Genomic DNA, 12987 nt, shown 5'->3' with positions numbered 1-12987 from the left:
TGTAAATTAGTGATTGCGGGAAGAAATTGTCTGTCTTTGATACGCACAAAAGCGTGCATACACACACACACACACACACACACACATATATATATATATATATGTATATATATATAATTTATACATACATTTATATATTGTAGATAAATATTTCATCATCACCCATGAGCAACGATGAAAGTTGAAATAAAAACATAGAAAAAAAAATACTATATGAAATCGAGATCAAATAAAATACCGTATATTCTTTTAATATCCAAATGCTGTTATTTAATATGAAAATGTTTGAAAGAAAAACCAGTAACAGAAATTCCTTTCACAGAAAAAAAAAATTGAAAAAGGAAAAAGAAAACTTCTGTTTCTTTATTCCTCCATTTCCGTTTTTATCTTCTAATATTCTACTTCTTTTTAAAAGAATCTTCATTTTATTTGCATATTAATTTTTGATGATTTATTTATTTATGTTTTTCTTCCTCGCTGGACGTTGAATGACGCATAATTAGGATTTTATATTTAAATGGAATATACATACAGATACCTCACACGGCTCGAACTATCGACCTAACAGCGAAAGGACTCCTCGCTGCTGGGAGGAAGGACGCTGTTGACTGATACAACACATGAACATGCGCTACCGGGGTCTAAGTGATGTCAGGCAGGGCACCCGATCGGGACTAGGGTCTACCCCAAAGCCAAAGCAAAGTCCTTCAAAAGAAGGCAACTGTGCTTACCCCCTACAATTGGGAAAAAACATGTTAATAGAAGAAGAAGAAGGAGAAGCAGAAGCAAAAGCAGAAGCAGAAGGAGAAACAGAAGAAGCAGGAGCAGAAGTAGAAACAGAAGATGCAGAAGCAGGAGCAGAAGGAGAAACAGAAGATGCAGGAGCAGAAGGAGAAACAGGAGCAAAAGAAGTAGAAGTAGAAGAAGCAGAACCAGAAGCAGGAGCAGGAGAAGCAGAAGCCGATGCAGGAGCAGAAGCAGCAGAACCAGAACCAGAGCCAGAAGAAGAAGAAGAAGAAGAAGGAGAAGGAGAAGGTACAAACTGAATCTGATAAGAGTCTATTGGTATTGAGTTCAAATGGCAGACATTCCTATATGCTGGGATAAACATGTCGGAACTCAAGCGTAGATATATCATTAATTTTAAGTAACAGCTTTAATTCATAAAATGAGAATTAAATGGAGTACTTTCCTTCGTTTAGAAATTATGGAAGGTCTGCGCTGTGGGTTTAGGTCATATTAAAACCGAAACAAATTAGTTGTTGTAGCAGGATGTCATTATGTAACCACCCAGATGTTGTATATTGATTAAATAAAGGTGTTTATTAACTTAAAAAATACTTATTGATTTAAAAAATTTGTTTATTATTTTGAAAAGGGTGTTTATAATTTAAAAATTGTGTTTATTAATTTTAAAAGGTGTTTATTAATGAAAAAGGGTGTTTATTGTTTTAATAAAGTGTTTAGAAGTATCACGCAGAATAAATGTGATCCTTCAACGAATGATTGCAGTTAGTTTTTTAAGACATAGGAATTTAATTAGATATGACAGGCTGTTATTAGATTTCATTTCATAAAACGAAGCGAAACGCCATCATGTGTTACGTAAGGGCAAGTCTTTGAAGTTTGAATATATACTCTTGTATTTATTTGTTTATCTCTTTATAAAGAGAGAGAGAGAGAGAGAGAGAGAGAGAGAGAGAGAGAGAGAGAGAGAGAGAGAGAGAGAGAGAGATTTAAACGCAAAAGCATATCGATTAGTTGATTAAAGAAATTACTATCTCATTTTCTTTGAAGGGCTACTAAAGAATATCTATTTGCACTAAAGAATATCTATTTGCGCATCGTCATTATTAATCTCTTATGTTCCCTTCGCCTAAACTTTTTCTCTCTGTTTTTAAAATCGATTTATTTAACAACCAATTGGTAGATATGTAATTCCCAGGATACGTTTTAATGCCATTTTTAAGATCACCTACATTCGCTTTACGAGACAATACCAGATTATATCAAACACCCGTTTTAGGTCAAACCTTCGAAAACGACTGTGTTTCGTCGTAAAGGATAACGAATCTTTCATCGGTTTTCTTTTCACTATCGAAGACCGTTTATCAATTATCGTTCGCGTGTTACTTGTTTGATTTACCACATAAATCGTCAATGAAAGCCTGGCCTCAGGCACCTTTGTATAACACGGTAAACAGAGGGACAATGCAGGGTTTTGATAAAGAAACTCATTGCCAGTCTTTGAGGTAGGTTAAGGTCAGATTCATCTAATTGATTCATCTCATTTATAGACAGAAACTGTCTGGCATCCTCTTTCGATATGAAAATTTACCAATATAATTTGAGGCGTATGTTTTTATTATTATTATTATTATTATTATTATTATTATTATTATTATTATTATTATTATTATTATTATTATTATTATTACTTGTTAAGCGACAACCCTAGTTAAAAAACAGGATGCTATGAGCCCACATGATCCAACTGGGAAAGTAGCCCATAATTCAAATATGTTATTTTATCCTTATTTCCAAATACTGGTGAACAATAGATAAATATTTCAAAAATATAAAGATTTTTTTTAAATCATAATATAGAAGGTATATTATAATTTAATATTAACATGGACAATTCCTTTAGACTAGCTATAATAAAATATTTTTGACGGCTAATCATTAGAATAACGCATATTTCAAATACATTTTTATGTAACTGTGATTCGGTTGTTACATTCAACGTAAGATTTGCAAATCTTACGTTGAATGTTTTAGAATAAAATTGTCTTTTTCCTTTGAACTGTGTACATTACAGTATCATGATCTGCTAATCAAGCATATAAAGGCAAATATACATAGTGTAATTTGCTTTCATGAAAGATATTTCCCAAAATATACAAGATTTTGCCTACAAAAAATGGATGTTTCTTTTCGTTTTTGGGTGAAAATTTGTTTTTTGTTCAAACTGATTAACACTGTATTTTAGCATTGTCCAGAATATGAATGGAAATTTGCAATATTCTGCAATTTAACTGTATTACAATAATGTTACAATTAATGCAAAATTACCTTTATTTTGGCATTTGAGTAAACTTTTCCTCAAACTGGGAATAATATATATTGTAATATGGCATTTATAATTGTGATTAGCAGCCTAAAACAGTTATATCCAGTTTGGATGAAGAGGCTCCCAAAAAGTCATGAAGTTAAAGCCTAGGTAAAATTTTTATTAATTATATTTCAGTATTACCAGAAAATTCTAATATATTGCAATTTTTCCTCCATGTTCGAGATTAGCTGCCCAAAATATTGTATTTTAACCCAGTTTGAAGGAAATGTCCGCTCGAATCTCCCTCCCAAAAATAGCTATGTTGTGTTTCTCCAAATTCTATTTTATTATTACATTACTATATAGCAATTGTATCATGATATATTATAATTTAACATTTATATTAATAATAATAATTGGTATTTAAAATGCTGCAATAAACCCATTTTTGTTTGAAAGTCTACTTTGAAAGCCTAAAGGAACAAATTTTGTATTGCTTCCTTCATCACTGTATTGTTAGTAGACTGCATTTAGCTGCCCCAAATACTGCATTATTTTTTTTTTTTTTTTTTTGTATCCACAGTCCCAATCAGTACTGTACTATACACGTGCATCTGCCAAACCAGGCGCTATTAGCGATCCATTTTCTTATCACGCGTTTTTTGCACATTTATCAGCCGTGTTTTTTTGGCAAGTCAATCCATCCAGAAAGATATTGAACAACCACTTAAGGATAACACTAGTTCGTTTAGCCTTTAATTTTAGACTTGGTTTATTTCCCCCCCCCCCCCTCATACATATCAATTCTAATGCATATTCACTACCACGATGAAAATTTTTCTGTAGCATGTATTATCAACACCATCCGCATTGCCTGTCAGTTTTATCAAAAGCCTTTTTTTTTTTTTTTTTTTTTTTATATATATACATACACGTACGCCCAATGCAACTGTATGTCTTAATTTCAAACTTCATACATAACTGTGTCGAAGAGAAACTTGGCCCACCGACTTTTCACCCAAACCCACATCCTTAATCATCTATTTATTCTCTTATTTGTAAATAGACTTTGCTTGTTAACCCTGTATGCAACTCGGACACCCAAATATATTTTTATTAGTGTACGCGACCCGTCAAATATAACGGGTAAATATCTAGATAAATACGCACAAACGCATACGCACCCCCTTTTCACCAGGATATGATTATTCCCTCTCTTCCCTTCCCGAGGGACGCGGACAGCTGAGTGTGATCTGAAATATATATATATATATATATATACATATATATATATATATATATATGTATATATATATATATATATATATATATATATATATATATATATATGTGTGTGTGTGTGTGTGTATGTATGTATGTATGTATGTGTGTATGTATATAACCAGACACTTGCTCTTTACCATACAGCTAAGGGAGAAGAAAAGATATTAGCCTGCCGGCCCCCTTAAGGCTATAAGTTTCTTCATAAAGTCCTGATATTTGAATCTCAAAGTACAAAGTTAAAAGAGTATTTGTACGTTGCTCTCTCTCGCTCTCTCTCTCTCTCTCTCTCTCTCTCTCTCTCTCTCTCTCTCCATTCATGAGTAGTGTTCGTCTTCAGCTTAAAGCGATTCAAGTGGCGTCAGGTGTTGATAACGGAAGCATCTTTATTTAGCAACGCCACTTCAGTGGTGGGGAAATTTCAAGTAGGTATGTTGCAGTATCTCACTAGATGCAGTGTATCAAAGTATTGGTTGGATCTCTCTCTCTCTCTCTCTCTCTCTCTCTCTCTCTCTCTCTCTCTCTCTTTCGAATTCTTGTACGTTTTTGCCAAATGAGATTATCATTGTTTTCATAAAGAATTTTTTTTATCTCTCTCTCTCTCTCTCTCTCTCTCTCTCTCTCTCTCTCTCTCAAATTCTTGTACATTTTTGCAAAATGAGATTATCATTGTTTCCATAAAGAATCTCTCTCTCTCTCTCTCTCTCTCTCTCTCTCTCTCTCTTTCGAATTCTTGTACGTTTTTGCCAAATGAGATTATCATTGTTTTCATAAAGAATTTTTTTCTCTCTCTCTCTCTCTCTCTCTCTCTCTCTCTCTCTCTCTCAAATTCTTGTACATTTTTGCAAAATGAGATTATCATTGTTTTCATAAAGAATTCTCTCTCTCTCTCTCTCTCTCTCTCTCTCTCTCTCTCTCTCTCTCTCTCTCTTTATTCTGTGCTTCTCTTTGTCTAGCAAATTTAAAATGCCATCTTTAGTTCAAAGCATCAACATAAAGCTATATATTTTCGTCTATTCGTCACCGTAATCAAATAAAGAGCAGGATTGTGCAAGATTTCAATCCAATCATATCTTCTTTACGACTTTTAATCTATTGTGGCAGTTAATTGCATTTCAAAAGTTTCTATATACCATTTTCACTTGTTGATACAATAAAAAGGCATGTACATAACAAAGTCCTTGGGCTCCCTAAGAGAACAAAGTCCTTGGGCTTCCTAAGATTTTGATAAAATTCTTTTTACATATTTTGCACAAAATATCCAATACTTTGTTGCAAAAATCGCAATAAAAGGAGCTGTTTAAGATATGTGGTAATCTTTGGTATAGCTATTTGATTGTTTTAAATAATTGCTTCGTATATAAGAAGTCAATATACAATGCACACCTTGGTTTCAAACGTTAAACAAGGAAAAGTGAAAAAGAAGAATTTTTTTATTTATGTATATTTTTATTTAAGAATGATCTTAGAAAACAGGTAAACAAAAGTGCCCATTTTTATTGTACCTCTTATTCTGAATAAATAAATATCTTAATAAGAATAATGATTTTATTTTCAGGCCACTTGCGGAGACCTCTCCAACAGCTCATAAGTACGATGACCCTGCATCTCATAGTGTTGACGTGACGGGAAAATCTCTGAACTGCTATTGGTTGATGAGGCTGTCGTCTGACCAATGATGTGCAAGGTGAGTCGTCATTCCTTTACCATAAGAGATTATTCAAAGGAAATGCTGATATTTCTCTTCTTTGACAATAACTGATTTAAGAAATTAACATAAACCAATATTATTTCAAATGTAGAATCAGTGATATTAACGAAGTTCTTATTTTCATGCTTGAAGTGTTGAGCGTCCAGGAGTGTGAGAGTTTACCTTCTTTTAACTAAAGTGCTATTTAGAATTAACATCAAAGGAAAATATTAAAACCTATCAATTGAACGAAAGTATAATTATTGCTAAACTATTTACACCAATCTCTTTTATAAGTTAATGAAACTGAACCACCAAGAGGATAAGTTATCAGTAAGATAAGACAAAGTTTTTGTATGGCAACAATTCGTATGTCAACCAATCGGCGAAGAGCTCTGTGACATCATCAACAACCAATAGCAATATAGAATCGCTTCAGGAAATTTGAATTGAATATTCTCTTAATCTTTATTTATAATAAACGAGACTGGCGTCAATGACCTTCGATGTCAGGATGCCAGAGAACTTCAAATCATTCATTCAAGAAATTTGACGCGATAGATTAGAATTTTGGGTCATTTGGATATTATTATATTTTTGTTTTTAGAATCGCATTAGGCGATGAGAAAAATGCTGATGAAGCATGTTGAAGTTTCGGAAATTATCAATCATTCAAGACCTGTCGCGTTAAAATTGCATCTCTCTCTCTCTCTCTCTCTCTCTCTCTCTCTCTCCCTCTCTCTCTCTCTCTCTCTCTCTCTCTCTCTCTCTCTCTCTCTCTCCACCAGAGAGCAAATGGAGTCTCCGCGGATGGACTAAAAAGTCTGACATCCAAAATCCTTGTAACACTCTCTCTCTCTCTCTCTCTCTCTCTCTCTCTCTCTCTCTCTCAAATAAATAATTTTGATAATGAATTTAAAAAAAAGATTAAATCCTATTTCATAAGACCCGATAAAATTACAGATATGAAGGATTAGTCCAACCATGTTAACATTCATAAAACTCGTCAGCATGATGAGAAAAAGAAATCATAAATATACGATCCACATTAATGAAATTTATGAAATTCAGATTTTAGTGCGTATCCTCGAATTAAAAATTAAAGGGAAATGCCTGCCAAACTGAAGGGTGAATCCGTGATTCTCTGAACGGGACTTCGAAGAGATGGTTTTTATATTGATTTCGGACATATCTCATTTTATCTGGGAGAGACAGTGGAGCACTAACTCTATTATTATTATTATTATTATTATTATTATTATTATTATTATTATTATTATTATTATTATTATTATTAGCTGAGCTTCAATTCTAGTTGGAATAGCAGGATGCTATAAGCCCAAGGGCTCTAACAAGGAAAAATAGCGCAATGAGGAAAGGAAATAAGGAAACAGATAGAATAGTATGCTTGAGTGTACCCTCAAGCAAGAGAACTCTAACCCAGGACAGTGGAAGACCATGGTACAGAGGCTATGGCCCTACCTAAAACTTGAGAACAATGGTTATATTTTGGAGTGTCTTTCTCCGAGAAGAGCTGCTTACCATAGATTAAGAATCTGTTCTACCTCTTCCCAGTTATATATCAGAATTCCTTCTAATTTGTTGACAAAGAGGTTGCAAGTATTAATAACAAAAGATTTCATCAGTCATTATTCCATAACATATATCTTCTCATTCTTTAATTTATAGCTTGACCAAGAACAAAAGATTGGACACCTTAAGTAATAAGTCTGTGAGTCATTAGTTCAGATGAGATAAGATATTTTAGAATTTATCTTTATAAAAATATAATAAATACGCGCTTAGGTTGAATTCGTATATGGTTATAGTTGTCAAAGTTAGTTTTCCGAGTAATGTTATGCTGAAAAAAGCATAATACTCTTTAGTACCATTTTTCTTACCAATAATTCCTTTTGATTTTAATCTTTTTTAGTCTTGAGTCGATAACAATCATGCATTGTGTACAGGAGGGCAAAGAAACGTCGTAGCCAGACCTGCACTCCAATTTTGGCAAGTGACCAATGCAAAGGCTGCCACTGAAATGTCACTTTAGGAATCACGTTCATTGCTGCTTATACAACCTCACTGAAACAACTCTCTCTCTCTCTCTCTCTCTCCTCTCTCTCTCTCCTCTCTCTCTCTCTCTCTCTCTCTCTCTCTCTCTGCCTTAATAGAAACTAAAATAATTTTTGTACTTTTTACAAATATTTCAATATGCAAATGGAAAATAGAGGTAATTTGAAGAAGACATCGTTCGTAATTGAAGGATGATATTCAATAATTCCAATGAATTTTTAATCAATCATTGACCACAAGGGTTGTGGTGGCCGATGGGGTAACGTCCCTGACTGGTGAACGCTAGACTGGGATTCGAGTCCCGCTCAAACTCGTTAGTTTCTTTGGTAGCTGTTTCCCCACCATCCTTGTGAGCTAGGGATCGGGTGTTTGGGGGAGCCTATAGGTCTATCTGTTGAGTCATCAGCAGCCATTGCTTGGCCCTCCTTGGTCCTATCTTGGGTGGAGAGGAGGCTTGTACGCTGATTATATGTATATATTGTCAGTCTCTAGGGCATTGTCCTGCTCGATAAGGCAATGTCACTGTCCCTTGCCTCTACCATTCATGAGCGGCCAGCATGGGACCTCAAATCTGTTTGAAATACTATTGGAGTCCGAATTCGCTTCTATATTTTCTTTCTATTTCTGTGCAGCGGGTTTCGCAAATGGCGCTGGGGGCCGATTTATCGGCATTTATGCCATTATATTTTGCCCTCTCGGGGGAAGATCCCGCGTATCGAGAAATGGAGCTCGGAATTGCAACAGGCAAATCTGGCAAGCGCTTTCAAGAATTCCAATTACACTCCCGGTCGACATTCCATCAGTCCAGCGCGACATTCAAGTCCTGCCGTAATATCTGAATTTCCAGTCTGCTTTGGCAATCCAATTCGCTGCTTCTGTATCCCAAAAAATGTTTTAGTATTCTTGTGTTTTCTTTTTTTAACATTTTCGTCGAAATTCCGAGCAACGAAGCAGCGCAATCCAATTTGCATTTGTTCAGTTCCTTCTGAAACACTTTTTGTTTTTGACTGGTTCTCTCGCACTGACATATTTTCCTGTGCATCTTAAATTCGTCGCTATTTCCGGCTTTTATCTTTTATCCATTCTATATTTCGTAATTTCATTTCTTTTTTTTTTTTTAATTCACGTACGTATTTGGATGTTTCTCTTTTATTTTCAACTAATAATCCAAATTTGTTCTTTAGTATTTTTCCCGATTATCCGGTTATTTCTACTTTTGCGCCAAAATCATCCAAATTACTTCCTCCTCAATATTTACATTTATCAAGACATTCATCAGAGGCCTCCACAATATTCACATTTATCAAAAAATTCATCAGAGGTCGCTGACGAGAGCTGGAATAGGAGATATAGAGGGATATGGGAAAGTTATGGTGAGACTGGGTCTTCTGTATGGGAACAAAAGGGAAAGCAGGAGAAACTCACATCTTTCAGGGCTGTAACCCTTTTTTTTTTTTTTTTTTTTAATTGAGTGCATTGTTTTACTCTGCATTTTCTTACTTAGGTTTTGGTGATAGTTATACTGGTATTTCATTGCTCGAAGACTGTCAGTGTTATGGATACACTTGCTTTGTATAGTATTATTATTATTATTATTATTATTATTAGTGGTAGTAGTAGTAGTAGTAGTCGTAGTAGTAGTAGTAGTAGTAGTAGTAATAGTAGTAGTAGTAGTAGGTGTTTTATTATCATTACTATTATCATTGGCAATAGAATTATTATTATTAGTAGTAGTATTATTACTATTGTTATTATTGTTATCATTATTATTATTATTAGTAGTAGTAGTAGTAGTAGTAGTAGTAGTAGTAGTAGCAGTTTTATTATCATCATTGGCAGTAGAATTATTAATATTATTATTATTTTATTATTATTATTATTATTATTATTATTATTATTATTATTATTATTATTATTATCATGTGTACGTATTCAAATGGAACAGGTCAAAATTCTCTTGCCCTTGCAGTGTACTTGTGGTGCAATGCAGCAAAAAGGAAAATTGCATTAATTTCAATAAAATCACGCACATAAAAAAGTAAAAAAGCTCTGTAGCAGAAGTTAGAGGAAATATTTCAAATAAATTTTTATAGAAAAAAACACAAGTGTAAAATAACTCGCATTTATAGCTATGTTAATCAAGTACAGTATATCAGATGTCATAAAAATTATGTTCAAGGTTGGAACAAGCTTTTGTGGTATCAGAAGAAAGTATTTGATTATAGAATATTTTACAAAAGTATAAAACAATTTTGATGATGCTGTTAGAAAAAAACAGGGACTTAATTTCCTTCCTTTTTAAAGGGAACTTGTGCCAATAGAAATAGGTCACAACTAACTTCTTCAAATAGGATCTACTTATTAGAGACTATTCCTAGAAATGTTTTGCGTCCAATTATAAAGAAAGAGAAAACAAGACGCTAAGGCAGTGTCAGAAATGAGGACGCAAAAAAAAAAAAAATAAATAAATAAAAAAAATAGAATAATCACGGGAAGGAATCGAGGTGGGACACAGCATATGAGGAAAAAGTGAAAGAAATCATTCATATTGTTCATTTCCTTCAAACAACAAGCATGAGGATGAAATAAAATGCTCGATGATTTTCGGTGATCAATCTATTCTGAAGAAGTGTTTTAGTTTTTCTTTTCTTTTTATTTACCTTGTTACGAGTATTATTCTCCTGTCTGGTCCTCAGCAGATGATTCTCATCTTAATTTGTTGGACAGGAACTCACGGTCTATTAAATTTCTTATTCCTGATCTAGATATTTATCTTTGGCACCGTCGTTCAATTAGTTCATTATGCATGTTGCTTAAGATTTTTTTTTAAATTCTGACCATCCTTTACGTCCTAATCCTCACGGATAGTTCCATCCTATTCGTAATACTAGGCAGGCACTTAATCCTAATAGTCAGGCCTTCTCCATCATGAGATTCAATACTACACGGTATTCTAAAAAGTTTTATTCCAGCTGTGACCAAGTTGTGGGATGATCTTCCTAATCGGGTAGTTGAATCAGTGGAACTTCAAAAGTTCAAACTTACAGCAAATATTTTTATGCTGAACAGGATGACATAAGTCTTTTTATAGTTTGTATATGAAATATCTGTTTTAATGTTGTTATTGTTTCTAAAATGTTTTATTTCAATTGTTCATTACTTTATATATCGTTTATTTGTTTTCTCTCCTCACTGGGCTATTTTTCCCTGCTGGAACTCTTGGGCTTATAGCATCTTGCTTTTCCAAGTAGGGTTGTAGCTTAGCTAATAATAATAATAATAATAATAATAATAATAATAATAATAATAATAATAATAATATTAATAATGAGTGTGCAGACTTGAGAGAATACTGGAACGGGTTGCTTCATTCGTAAAGCCTTGGACTTCTTCGTATATTTTAGATATTCTAAACTCCTCAAGGAGAATGAGAGAAAATAAAAGTCATAGTTTAGAAGAAGCCGAAGAGACTGATAGAGATCTCAAAAATTATTTGGAAGGCCTAGAGGATTGGTTTGTTAACTTCCGCTTACATGATTCAATCTTGATATATAAATTTTATTTAAAACAAACATACCTATTCGTATAATGTTTTAAGAAACCCAACAGATATAGGCAACCTGAAGTTTGATGGAAGAGAAATAAAGGCTATAGCTTCCCGATATAGACAACCTGAAGTTTGATAGAAGAGAAGTAAAGGCTATAGCTTCCCGATATAGACAACCTGAAGTTTGATAGAAGAGAAGTAAAGGCTGTAGCTTCCCGATATAGACAACCTGAAGTTTGATAGAAGAGAAGTAAAGGCTGTAGCTTCCCGATATAGACAACTTGAAGTTTGATAGAAGAGAATTAAAGGCTATGGCTTCCCGATATAGACAACCTGAAGTTTGATAGAAGAGAAGTAAAGGCTATGGCTTCCCGATATAGACAACCTGAAGTTTGATAGAAGAGAAGTAAAGGCTATGGCTTCCCGATATAGACAACCTGAAGTTTGATAGAAGAGAAGTAAAGGCTATAGCTTCCCGATATAGACAACCTGAAGTTTGATAGAAGAGAAATAAAGGCTATAGCTTCCTGTTGAATCTCACTTACGGAAATCTCGATGAATAATCTTGACTAACGTTTGAATATTGGCAAAGTTTAAGAACGTTTACACTTCCCAACAGTTGAAATGGATCAAATATATCCGCTATTTTTTTTTTTTACTTTCATACTCAACGAATTCCTCACAGGGACTTTGATGAAAACTATTTTAAATGGGATTTACTTTAGAATCATAACTAAATTCCTTAAAAGATATTTTGATTCCTCACCACTTACCGCCGCCTCTCTCTCTCTCTCCTCTCCTCTCTCTCTCTCTCTCCTCTTCTCTCTCTCTCTCTCTCTCTCTCTCTCTCTCTCTCACTTTAGAATCATAACTAAATTCCTTAAAAGATATTTTGATTTCTTACCACTTACCGCCCCCCCCCCCCTCTCTCTCTCTCTCTCTCTCTCTCTCTCTCTCTCTCTCTCTCTCTCTCTCTCTCTCTCTCTCTCTCTCTCTCTCTCTCTCTCTTTTCTTCTTCTTCTTCTTCTTCTTCCACACTTATCTTACATTAAGGGGTCGGTTGCCTGATGCGTCCTCTCCAATGGCTTCAATCAAAGGCATCCTCTTCCACAAAACTTCTTCTCTCCATATCATCCTTCACCTTACCTCGCCATCTAGTTCTGTATTTTTTTTTTAATCGGTTCGTCGAGACTATAACAAATTGAGGCTTCTGGTTTGTTACATTATATTGGCAAAAGATTGAAATTTGTACTAATGTAAAAAAAATATCATAACTGGAAGGCTAAAAATTAATAAAAAAAAAAATGTATGTTGAACATGAAACCAAAAAATAAAATT

General features: G+C 33.8%; 1 long non-coding RNA gene across 1 annotated transcript in view; it reads left to right on the top strand.

The window, feature by feature from the left end:
- LOC137647252 (uncharacterized) overlaps nt 1–12987 on the top strand; it is a 188585-nt gene that overhangs the window by 64278 nt on the left and 111320 nt on the right. The window contains exon 2 of the long non-coding RNA XR_011045548.1: nt 5895–6023. This is a non-coding gene — a long non-coding RNA (uncharacterized lncRNA). The remainder of the gene's footprint in view (nt 1–5894; nt 6024–12987) is intronic.

Source organism: Palaemon carinicauda, chromosome 9 (assembly GCF_036898095.1).
Source record: "Palaemon carinicauda isolate YSFRI2023 chromosome 9, ASM3689809v2, whole genome shotgun sequence".
Classification (NCBI taxonomy): Eukaryota; Metazoa; Arthropoda; class Malacostraca; order Decapoda; family Palaemonidae; genus Palaemon; species Palaemon carinicauda.
Note: the sequence above shows the minus strand (reverse complement) of the source record. Positions and strands in the feature narration are given on the sequence as shown.